The sequence below is a fragment of the Petaurus breviceps genome, unplaced genomic scaffold, assembly GCF_028583685.1.
Source record: "Petaurus breviceps papuanus isolate PSGF00001 unplaced genomic scaffold, PetGlider_PUasm1.0 70436, whole genome shotgun sequence".
In the NCBI taxonomy this organism is placed as follows: domain Eukaryota; kingdom Metazoa; phylum Chordata; class Mammalia; order Diprotodontia; family Petauridae; genus Petaurus; species Petaurus breviceps.
Window position 1 is genome coordinate 8,873 of NW_027186463.1, and position 12,029 is coordinate 20,901.

At 41.3% G+C, this 12,029-nt stretch overlaps 1 long non-coding RNA gene across 1 annotated transcript; it reads right to left on the bottom strand.

Moving 5' to 3' along the window:
- Positions 1 to 1,325: 1,325 nt before the first annotated feature.
- On the bottom strand, positions 1,326 to 11,937 carry LOC138174644 (uncharacterized). Its single transcript, XR_011171797.1, has 2 exons — positions 9,619 to 11,937; positions 1,326 to 2,509 (listed from the first exon to the last, which is right to left on the bottom strand). It is a non-coding gene; the product is annotated as an uncharacterized lncRNA (long non-coding RNA).
- Between the last annotated feature and the right edge of the window lie 92 nt (positions 11,938 to 12,029).

A 12,029-nucleotide genomic window follows, 5' to 3' on the forward strand; every position in this document is an offset into this window, starting at 1 on the left:
CCTACTACTGGAATTCTTTGGCGACACTTGACCTCTTTTATGTCATTGGCCCTCTTTGGCAATCTGATAAAGCCTATGGACCCCTACTCAGAATAAAATTTTTAAAATTCATAAATTAGAATACACAGGATTAGAAAAGAAACTAATTACACTGAAATAACAATTATCAAAATATTTAAGAAACAAGTTCACAGATCCCAGGTTAAGAACCCCTAGGTCAGAGGGCTTGTCAGGAAGGTTGTAAGAGGGGATTCTTGCTTTAGGGAGGGGGCTGAACTAGATGCCCTGTAAGAACCTTTCACACTCTGAAATTCCGCTCTGATATCCCATCACTCCTCTGTCTATTTCCCAACTGCTGTGAAACTGACACTTACCTTCAGGAACTTGGCTGAGTTGGGGTCTCTCTGAATTGCTCAGGGGATGCACAGAAAATCAGCACTGCTGCTCCTCGAAACCGTTCGGGTCCCAGGTGGCAAGAGGGAGCCGTGTGTCAGTGGGGACTTCCTCTGAAGAGGCTTTCTGAGAGTATATTTTGCATAGCTAAACTGAGCTGTGTGACTCATGTAAAATTCACTAGGAACCCAAGGATTTGTTTTTACCCCATTCATACACTGATCTTATATTTAGGGAGTATACTTTTCTTCAGTTCTTCCCTCTTGGATACTATTGAATGGATCTATACATTCCTACTTTTTAATTATTTCATGCAACAGGCAACAGGATTTGCCTCTACCCTGCTGAATTTCAGAGTATACTATCTGATCTTTTAGTAGCAAAATGACCAAAAAGTTTGAGTATTTTTTCTATACAGAACATGGCCAATGATAGATAACCAAGGCCTTCAGAAGACATGTATTTTCCACCAGATAAAAGCCTTTGGGATGTGCAACCCAAACCCCAAGATATACCACTCTCCTGGAATACTTTAAGAATCTGGGGATTTATTAGTCCTGCTACTCTCTGTACAGATGCAGAGTGAACTTCTCCATCTTTGATAATTGCTTGACTGAAAAAACATATCACTATGCAATCAACCTAGAGTTGAGCCTTTCTAAACTTAGCTAGTAGACTGGCCTTTGAATGCCAGACACACAATCTATCACCTGGCTTGGGCTTGAGCTCACTCTCCAGTTTAGTAGAACCTACCAGAGGTAGGACTCCAATGGCATGGACTTCAAGAATGCAGGGTCACCTCCAGATGCCAAACAGACACCAGACAAGGGGCTTTCCTGCCTGCACTATTCCTGTTCATATCATCCCTGGGCCCTGCTAAGCAATTTGCCTCCTCAACTGCTGTGCTGATTAAAAGTGGACAGAGAAAGAGCTGACAAGAAAAGTCATCATTTTATTTCAATTCATATCTCTTGGCATTAGGCAGATATTAAATAACACTGGAATGCATAAGATTGATCAACACAGTGACAATGCAAGGGACGAGGGGGGAGCAATGTTTACAAAGAGCAGGGTGAGCAGATTAACTGCCCCACACGGGATGGTGACCACTGGAAGCAACACGCCCCAGGGTGGAACTTTGATGGAAAAATTCAAGCTTCAGATCATTCCTTTTATTTCATGATTTTAATACAGGAAACGCTGGACCAACCAACAGTAAAAATGAACCTTGAACAAATATGTGCATTCAGGTATTGGACAGTGGAATAGCCATAATAAAGGCTAAACATGCATTTCTTCTGAAATACAGCAAATTGCAGATGCATAAATACCACAAAACAATCAGCATTGGGTTAATCACAGACCACTAAGGGAGGAAAAAGCTGGAAAAGCTGTCAGATGCATTAAATAGGTGACCTTACCATGAAACTGTACTTCACCATATATATATTTTATATGTTAAAAGAAAGCGAAGACCATCATCGGATAAGTGCAAGCCATTTTTTCCCAACAAAAAGAAAAAGAACAAATTCATGCACAGGAGAGGGTTCGTTCTGTCTGCTTTTAGCTTCCAACTCTTCAAACAGTCATTTTCAAAGCAAAATAAATTAACTAACCTTGGCTCTATTTTGTAAAGTCCTATCTCAGCTCTTCTCATGGTAATTAGAATGTATTCATACAGATTCCCCAAGTGAAGGGAGATGTCTCCCGCCCCTGGGGCCCAAGCCCCCCTTGCTGTCTGCATGAAACTTATCTCTAAGTGATATTAGGGGTCTGCAAAGGAATCAGGATGACAGAAGGAAAACTGATAATAAATTTGGGTGACCAAAGGACTTTGGCCCTGGTGTGGATGATGGGGGATTTGTGGCTGGCCATGCCACTGCATGGAGGGAAACCACCGGACCAAAGGACCTTATCCGAAAACAGCAGAGGAATGGTTTGAGAAGGCATCCATTTCTGTAAGCAAAGCTGGAATGACAAGCCAGTGGCTCTTTGCAACTGTCCAGATGTGGGCAGGGTTAGAACTGACTTGCGCTGCTTGGGTCACACTGTAACAACCGGACAATGGAAGGATCACTCTTGGCACCTTTAATGAATTCTTCCAGTGACAGTTTGCCTGAGGGGGAACAAAAGAACAACCAAAAAAAAAAAAGAAAAAAAGAAACCAAACAAAAGAGAAACAGGGTACCAAGCTCTGATCAAATATGCTGCTCCAAAGAAGGCATTTATCCTAATAAGCTAATAAGCTCACTTTTCAAACCTAAAACTTTGGCTTTCTAAAAATACAGAATATGATATTCTCTACTTAAAAGACTTGCTTTTTTTTAAATTCATTTTTTCATGATGAAGTACCATTGTATATAGTATGAAGGTTCAATATGGTGACCACAGTACATGCTAAAAGACCTTGTGAATCATTGTAAGAATCTGCTTTAAGGGGTGGCTAGATGGCGAAGTGAATAGAGCACCAGACCTGAGTTCAAATCCAACCTCAGACACTTAACACTTACTAGCTGCGTGACTTTGGGCAAATCACTTAACCCCAACTGCCCTGCCTTTCTCCCCTCCAAAAAAAGAAGAAAAAAAAAGAATATGTTTTATTTCTCAAAATTTCAAGATACTGGTAACTTTTTAAAAAAAAGGGCATAAACCCTAAACATACAACAGCCCAAATTGGAGAAACCCATACTTGGGAAAGAATCTGAATTAGTTTTTCACTGATTGGAACTATTATATCAAACTGAGCTTCCTGCTTCTGGGATAGGTACCTATTTCCCTGCCCTGGCCTCCACCACTGAACCACAGAATCGTAGAATGAAAGAACCCTCAAGATCACATATTCCAACTTTATCATTATATAGATTGGGATAATTAAAGCTCAGAGAGGATAAGTCACTAATAAACTCCAGTGGTTCCCCATCACCTTCAGGATTAAATAAAAAATCTGTTTGGCTTTTAAAGCCTTTCACACCCTGGCCCTTTCTACTTTTTCAGTCTTCTTACTCTTTATTCCCACCACCTCTGAAATCCAGCCACCTTGCTGTTCCTCACATAAGATACGCCATCTCCCAACTTGGTGAATTTTTACTGGCTATCTCCTAGGCCTGGAATTCTTTCCTTATTCATTCCCATCTCTTGGCTTCTCTGGCTTCTTTTAAGTTGTCAAGTCAAGACTTCTTCAAGAAACCTTTCCTAGTCTCTCCTTAATGCTGATTTACCTTCCTTCTGAGATTACCTTCTATTATATCTACATTTATATATGTGTATATAGATAGATATCTATAGATCTAGCCATTTATCATATATCTCTATTGATCTATTTTATATCTCTATAGATCTATATATGTATATGTAGGTATATCTATGTATATAGATATATTTCTATGTTTATGTATAGATATAGATTTATGGGTCTATATATAGATACATATAGATCTATATATGTATATATACATAGAGATACAAAAGAGATATCTATGCATACATACATATATTTATCTGTATCTTCTTATTCCTCTATTTCTTGTATGTACCATGTCTGTGTGTTGTCTCCTTCATTGGAATATGAGTTCCTTGAGGACAGGTGCTTTTTTTTTAACCCCTTGGGAGGCAATCTGGGTTAAGTGACTTGCCCAGGGTCACACAACTAGTGTCTGAAGCCAAATTTAACTCAGGTCCTCCTGACTCCAGGACCAGTGCTCTATCCACTCCCAGGCAGGGACTTTTTAAGCTTTTTTTTGTATCTCCAATGCTTAGCACAGTGTTTAGCACATAGTAAACTCTTAATGAGTAATTCTTGACTGACAGACTGGTTACAGAATTGAAAAATATTAGAGCTGAGATTCAAACCCAGGTCCCTTTGATTCCAAGTACAAATCCCAGTATCCCACTAACAGGATCTTGATACACAGTGGTCCTCACTTTCTTTGCTGCTTTCAGACAGGACTATAAGCCACTCAGAATGCCTGAGTGAAAAAGAATACTTTTCATTGAAGAAAAGAGCCCTTTTTAAAATCAAAGAAACCTTCACTTGTTCCTTCTAGGCTGAGGGTTCCTATGGTAAGAAGGATATCATACATCCAGTTTAAAGAGAAAGTAGAAAGGAATGAGGTTTGGTCAGGGGAGTGCTGTAGCCAGCTCTAACGGGTTTTCAATTATTGCATTTCCCGTGTGAGCATTTTGTCTCAGAAATCAGCAATCACTAAAAATTAGGGCTTGTTCTGTCGATTGTCTAGACTTAAGAAAGTATTCATACTGAAGATTAAATTTCAAAGTGTGTGTACCTACTCTTTTTTACCCTGGGAGATCTTGGTTGTTAAACATTTACTAGTAAGTGTCTGAGACCAAATTTAACTTCAGAAAGAGGAAGGAGTCTTCCTAACTCCAGGCCCACTCAACCACTTAGATGCAACCTTGGGCAAATCACTTTAATGTCTCTGAGCCTCATCTCAGTTCTCTCATGTAGAAAATAAGGGAGTGGGGAGACAGAAGTTAGAGTAGATCAGTGGTATCCAACTCAAACAGATCCTTGTATTGTTCTACATTTCTTGATTTCAGTGGGAGTGCAATGGAAGGCTCATATAATGAAATCATCACTAGACTGGAGGCCAGTGAATGTAGGCTAACAATGAGAGAAGATTTGCCCAAGGTTGCATCTAAGTGGTTGAGTGGGCCTGGAGTTAGGAAGACTCCTTCCTCTTCCTGAAGTCAAATTTGGTCTCAGACACTTACTAGCTGTGTGACCATGGGCAAAATCACTTAACCCTATTTGCCTCTGTTTCCTCATCCGTAAAATGAGAAGGAAATGGCAAAGCACTCTAGTATCTCTGCCAAGAAAACAATGAAGAGTCAGACACAACTGCAAAGTAGACCTGAGTTCAAATCCTGCTTCAGAGGTGTCCTAGCTATAGGACCCTGGGCATGTCACATGACCTCTGCCTCAATTTCCTCATCCATAAAATGGGAATGATAAGAGTATCTACTGCTCAGGGATGTTGTGAGGATAAAATGAGAAAACATTTATAAAGTACATCATAAACGTTAAGGAGCTATATAAATACTAGCTAATATTAAACAGCAGAATTGAGATTTAAAGTCAAATGCTCTCACTTCAAATATAGCACTCCTAGAATTGTTTAAACCTGACTCCTGAGATAATTGAGGTAAAAGTGCTCTGTTATTGTAGACTGCTATGTAAATGTTAGATGCCATCATCACCATCACCACTGTCAGCATCATCATCATCATCACATTCAGGGAGGAAAAGCCTCAACTTCTTTGGGTAATACACGCTAATAGTCCATTAAGTGGGGAAATCCTCCCCTTAAATCTACTCTTTTAAAAGTAAAATCTTCTTTATTTATTATTATGTCCAGTGAACACAGCAACCAGGCTGGCTACCTAGGGGGCATGTATAAGATCATAGAATTTACAGCCAAAAAAGGTCTGAAAGACCACACAGTAGTAGAAACAAAAATCATGGACATTTTCTCCTTAGCATTTTAAGGTTTGCAAAGTGCTTTAAATTCCTTGTCTTGGGGTAGGTCTGTTTAATATTCATTCTGTTGTATGCCCAAGGTCACTCAGGCAGGAAGCAGATCCGAGATTTAAGCTCAAGTCCAGAACTTCTTCTGCTCTAGCACACTCAAGAGTCAGAATGCCCAAAACAAAATACCTAGACTACTCTAGAATGTCAGAACTGGCAGGAACCTCTGAGATTAATGAATTTCTCCCCCACACCCTTGCATTTTCCAGATGGGGAAACTAAGGCTCAGAGAGGACAAGTGATTCCTCTAAGGTTACAGAACTAGGGAATAGTAAATCCGGGACTAGAAACCAAGGTCAATCCTATTCCTACAACACCATCCTCAAGCACTGCCTGTGTCTCATCCCTCCTCTTCCATCTCCAGATAAACTAAGAATAACCATTTACTCCGCCAGAAATTTATTTGTGAAGGGAGGAAACTTTGCCTGATTCAACCTTTGTTCCCCTCAGGCTATAGAGCACAATGCAGGACAGGAGGAATAGGCCCATCTCAGGCCCTGTGTTTATGTGATTGCTGTGTGTCCTATTGAAAGACAAGCACATAGCTTCTTTTCCTTTCACCTGGCAATTAGGTGTTATTATGGGTTTCCCATTGCTTCTCTCTGTCACTAGAGCTACTGTCCCGGTCAGTAATTAGACACTCATATGTAGGTATGATGTCACTTGAGGGTCAGAGATGGGACTGGAATCCAGTGACTGAGTTTCCTGCCTATCTCTGTAGCTGTCTACTTAGCCATTGTGCTTGGATGCTTCCTGGAATGCCAGTGATTATGACAGATGATGATAAAATCTCATGCCCTGGGGGTCTTGGCATTGCCCAGCCCAAGCAGTCCTTGTAAACAAGACTCAAAGAACTGGTTAAATATTTAAGAAGGCTTCAGTGTAGCCAATGGCTCTGTTGTCTTCTCAGGAGGGTGGAAAAGAGTGGGTGGTTGAAAAGCAGGTCTGACTCTCTCTGATGCAGTAAATGTACTGGGATTGGAGCACATAAACTCTTGTGGGCCAACCAACTAGTGACCCAGGACAGAGATATTTGTTTTCCAGGAATAGGTTTAAAAGGGGGAGGACTGGGTACATTGAATGCCTGCTTTTACAAACAACCTATCTTTTTACCAGCTAGAGAGGCCTCCTTCTACTAGCATATACTCAAATTACCTTAGTCACCACTTCCCATTATTTTAAATTAAAGTTAGGGCATCCTAAAATGTCAGAGCCAATGTCCCTTCCCCCATTGGAGGGACCCTTCCCCCTCAGACCTCATATGACCCTTTGTTTTGTAGCTTTCCATTGTATTTATCATGAGGCAGCTGGTGGCCCAGTGAATACAGCGCTGGGCCTGGAATCAGTAAGACTGGTTAAATCTGATTGCAGAGACTTACTAGTCGTGTGACCCTGGGGAAGTCATTTAACCTGTTTGCCTCAGTTTCCTTAACTGTAAAATGAGGATAATAATGCCACCTTCCCTGCAGGATTACCATGAGGGTCAAATGAGATAATATTTGTAAAAGTGTTAAGCATAGTGCCTGATGATACATAAATGCTTATTCCCTTCCTTCCTCCTTCCTCCATTTATCACGTAATCCAGTTATGTGACTATTATTCTATTTGTCTAAGTACAAAGAGGCCAAGGACTGTAGCAAAACAACACTGGATTTGGTGATGGAGCATCTGGGTTTGAAGACACTTCCTTTCTCTGGACCTTGGTTTTCCCATCTCTAAAATGAAAAGGTTGTACCCAATGACCTCCAAGGTCCTTCCCAAACTCTGATCTAAAACATTTCATCTCCCTCAGCACTTAGTTCAGTGGCACTTAATAAATATTAGTTGTTAATTGAAAGGATCTTAGAGGCTGTCTGGTACAACGCTCATTTTTCAGAGGGGAAAATGAAGAGTGCAGAGAGGTAATGACCTGTCCAAGGTTCTGAGGAACATCTTTTTGGGATGCTCTTCAGAATTAAAGGATCACTGTTAGACCTTGGAGTTTTCTTTTAGTGGAACGTGGATGGGCTGCTGTTTTTATTTTTGTTAACTCCATAGAATAAGGGGTTTTTAACCTCATATCATCTCAATAGCTACAGGTAAAGTAACTTTCTTACATGAACTGTCCCACAGTGGAATGGTCTGAGTTGGGAAGTTGTTGTCCAGTCATTTTTCAGTCATGTCTGATTCTCCATGGCCTCATCTGGGGTTTTCTTGGCAAAGATACTGCAGTGCTTTGCCATTTCCTTCTCCAGCTCATTTTACAGATGGAGAAACTGAGGCAAAGAGTGACTTGTCCAGGGTCACATAGCTAGTAACTATCTGAGGGCAGATTTGAGTTCAGGGAGATGAATCTTTCTGCCCCCAGGCCTGGTGCTCTATCCACTGCCCCAGGCTTAGAAAGTAAGGTGTGTGATATTGATTTGGAGTCAGAAGACCTGTATTCAGATCCCAGCGTGTCTATTTACTATGGGACATTGGGTAAATCACTCAGTTTCTTCATTTGCAAAATGTAGGTGCAGTATGACTAGAGCAAGGGTTCTTAACCATTTTTGTATATCATAGACCCTTTTATCAGTCTGGGGAAGTTCCTGGGCCCCCTTCTCAGAATAATAGTCTAAAATGGATAAAATAAGATACAGGATTACAAAGAAAACCAAAAATGTTGAAATATAGCTATCAAAGTTGGTTTTTTTTTGAGGGGAGAAGGCAAGGCAATTGGGGTTAGGTGACTTGCCCAAGGTCACATAGCTAATAAGTGTTAAGTGTCTGAGGTAGGATTTGAACTCAGGTTCTCCTGACTCCAGGGCCTGTGCTCTATTTACTTCACCACCTAGCTGCCCCCAAAGTATTTTTTTTTTTACAAGTTCATGAATCTCAGATTAAGAACCCCTGTGTCAGATGATTCTAAGGTCCTGTCTAGCTCAAAGACCACTAGCCTTTGTAGTTCCCAATCCCTGGAGTTCTAAGAGCAGAAACTGAATGGCTGCTTAGGATGGGACAGAGGTAATTCTTGCTTAGCAACAGGTTGGAATAAGTGGCCTCCCTCCTAAGCCTGAGACTGAAATAAACAAGACCTTTCCTCTTGTCCCTTAGAAAGAAGGGATGCCTGGGACCTTGGAGGGAGGAGGGGTCACTACTGTTCAAGATTCTCTGGATCCCCTTCTCTCAGCCTTTCCTAAGCTCCCAGGGAGGGCCAACTCCTCTGAGTTCTAAGAAAGAAGTTTTCAGCCCCAGAGGATAAATTAGAATGTGGAACACTCTGTTCCAATCCACACAGTGCACAGAGCATGCCGTGTGTATTTAGAGCTGGGCTGGATGACTGAAGGTGTTTATTAGGAAGTAGTGGGGCCCAGTCAACATGATCTGAAGATGAGAAAACAAGCAGAGATGGCTGCAGGGGACAGCTTTCTGCGGAAAATTACCAAGTTACCCAGGTTTCCATTGAGCATAGGAAAAGGTGCTTTTAATCAGCCCCAAAGGTAACTTCAGGGACAGGCCTGACTTTCTTCCATTACTGTCTGCTTCTCTGCAGTCTGTATGATTCAGTTGCTGAAGCCTCCCACCCCTGGATCCCACTTACGGGCTTTGACTTCAGGCTGGAGGATTGGGAGAGGGGAGAGGAGGGAGGAATCTGGGGTATGGACGAATGCGTTTTGGCTTCTAATAACACCAAGCAGAGAGACTGCCCCATAGCTTACCATCATTGTTTGTGTCCATCTGCCGGAAAATTTTGTCTGTTCGCTTCTCGGGAGTGGACTCATCTTCAGGCATTTTCATTACCGAGGATACCATTTTGTATATGGCCTGGAGGAGTACAAGGAAGAAGAGGTTTTTTAATAGACTTTGGGAAGCTCCAGGAGGAGGAGCAAAGATCTAAGCTCATTACCCAGTTTGCAAACACAGTTACATGGGCACATAAGTTGGTGCCTTATACAGTCTTCCCCAGATTGAAAAAAAAGTTAAGCCCTGCCATCACTCCCTCCCACCCACACCACTCTGATAATGCACAGTGAAAGGAAAGGCTGGGAAGCAAAACTCTATGACTGAGAAATTTTCCCAACTACTAATCAATGGGCCCATATTGGGGTCTCTGGTGTGACGAGCTGCTGCTAGAGTCTCAGATCATCATTAACTAAAGCCTTCCCTATCAGGTCACTAACACCACAGCAGGGATTAGTTAAGTTGCCAGCTAGCTGTGAGCATGCATAGGACTTGCCATATGAGGAATGGGGCCAGAATCATTAGGGCTTTCATAGCCAAGTACAATCAAATTTGAGGGTCTCTAAAATCCTTCTGAGGACCATATCTAAGATTTATAACCACTTTCCCCTGTAACCTCACATGGTACTTTGTTTTGTATCTATTTGATGTACTTGTCCAGCAATATTGTGTATTTAGCTATCTTTATGAACCATATCCACCTTCTAGAGTGACCAGGTGTGGGGAACCTGCAGCCTTCAGGCCTGTATCTAGACTATAAGCTCCATGTGGGCAAGGGCAATATCTTATCTAACTTAGTATTCTCCACCGGGGCTTAGCAAAGAGCTCTGCACACAGTTGGTATTTAATAATCATGCCTTTATAGAAGAAGCATCACAGCCATTTATAATTATGCACATCATGATAAACATGGCACACTGAAAACCATTAGAAGATACTGATCAAATTGTCAGATCTTGGGATTTAGATGCTGATAGAAAGTGGAAAATAGCTGAATTAAGTCCCACTTGAGCGAATCCTAGTTTTTTCCCACTCACCAAGAATCAGAGGCAAAAATCTCAATAGTTGGCAGTGATAACTTTTGTTATCTGATAACTGATAACTGATAATCTGATAACTGATAACTCAGTGAGTCTTTTGCTGATAGAAGTGTCCCTCTGAAAATGGGTCAGTTTTTACAAATGAGCTAGGTTATAATGTACAAATATAAAGCCCATATAAAATGGAGCTTCTGTTTCTCATCTTATGCTTACATGCAAGAACCAGATAGGTGGTAGCTGAAGTATATACACCTTAAAATAATGATGCCGGGGTGGCTAGGTGGCGCAGTGAGTAAAGCACCAGCCCTGGAGTCAGGAGGAACTGAGTTCGGTTCTGGCCTCAGACACTTAACACCTGCACAAAAAAACTAGCCGTGTAACCTTGGGCAAGTTACTTCACCCCAATTGCCCTCCAAAAGGAAAAAAATAAATAAATAAAGATGCCCCACAATTGACTTTCTGCAGGTTAACTTCAACCTAGTTGAGGAATTTGTAGATCAGGTTAGCCACTGATCTATCCTGGAGGGTATGAAAATACCCTTTTACAGTGGTACTACCTCCCCATCCCTTCCTGTCCTGGAGACACACAGGGAAGTGTTAGCCCACTGTGTTCCATGCATTTTCCCCCCACAATCTTCTTGGCTCTGAATAGGTCCTAGTAGGTCTCTCATCTCAACCCTTTCCACGCATAGAAGAGAGATAAATCTCTGATGGGAACTGGATTTCAGCTGGAATCCAGAAGTTAAGATTTCTAAATTTGTTTGTATTACTGTCATAATCTAGGAATTTTTGTTAATTATAGAGCAGTATGTAAATATCAATTACAACTTTTCTTGTTACTACTTCTCCTCCTCCTCCTCTCAAAGAAAGGGTGGAAAATCTATAGCATGTGAGCTGAAAGTGGCATGTCATTAATAGGATCTGGGGTAAGACAGCCAGTATCAGTCCCAAAGAAAACTGGGAAGTCAGTGAAGTTTGTCTTTGACACTTTCCTAGCTCTGCCATTGACTAGCTGGGTGATTTGGGGCAAGTCATTAATCATGTCTGGGTTTTATTTTCCTTCTCTGTAACATGAGAAGAATGGATTATGACAGCTAAGGTCCTTTGTCATATTTTAATTTCTTCTCTTTTTCCTAGTGCCTAGGTGTCGAATAACAACTCCTATCCTGTGCCTTATTCCTGCTTTAAGCTGACCATTTATCTTTGCTAAGGAGTTAACAGATTACTAAATCAACAGGAGCTGGTGATAGGTTGGTATTCCATATGGTGATTCACACATAGTAGAGAGTCAATAAATATTGAGTGATGGTTTAGGTACGACTCCTCCTAGGGGTCACTTTTTTTTTTTT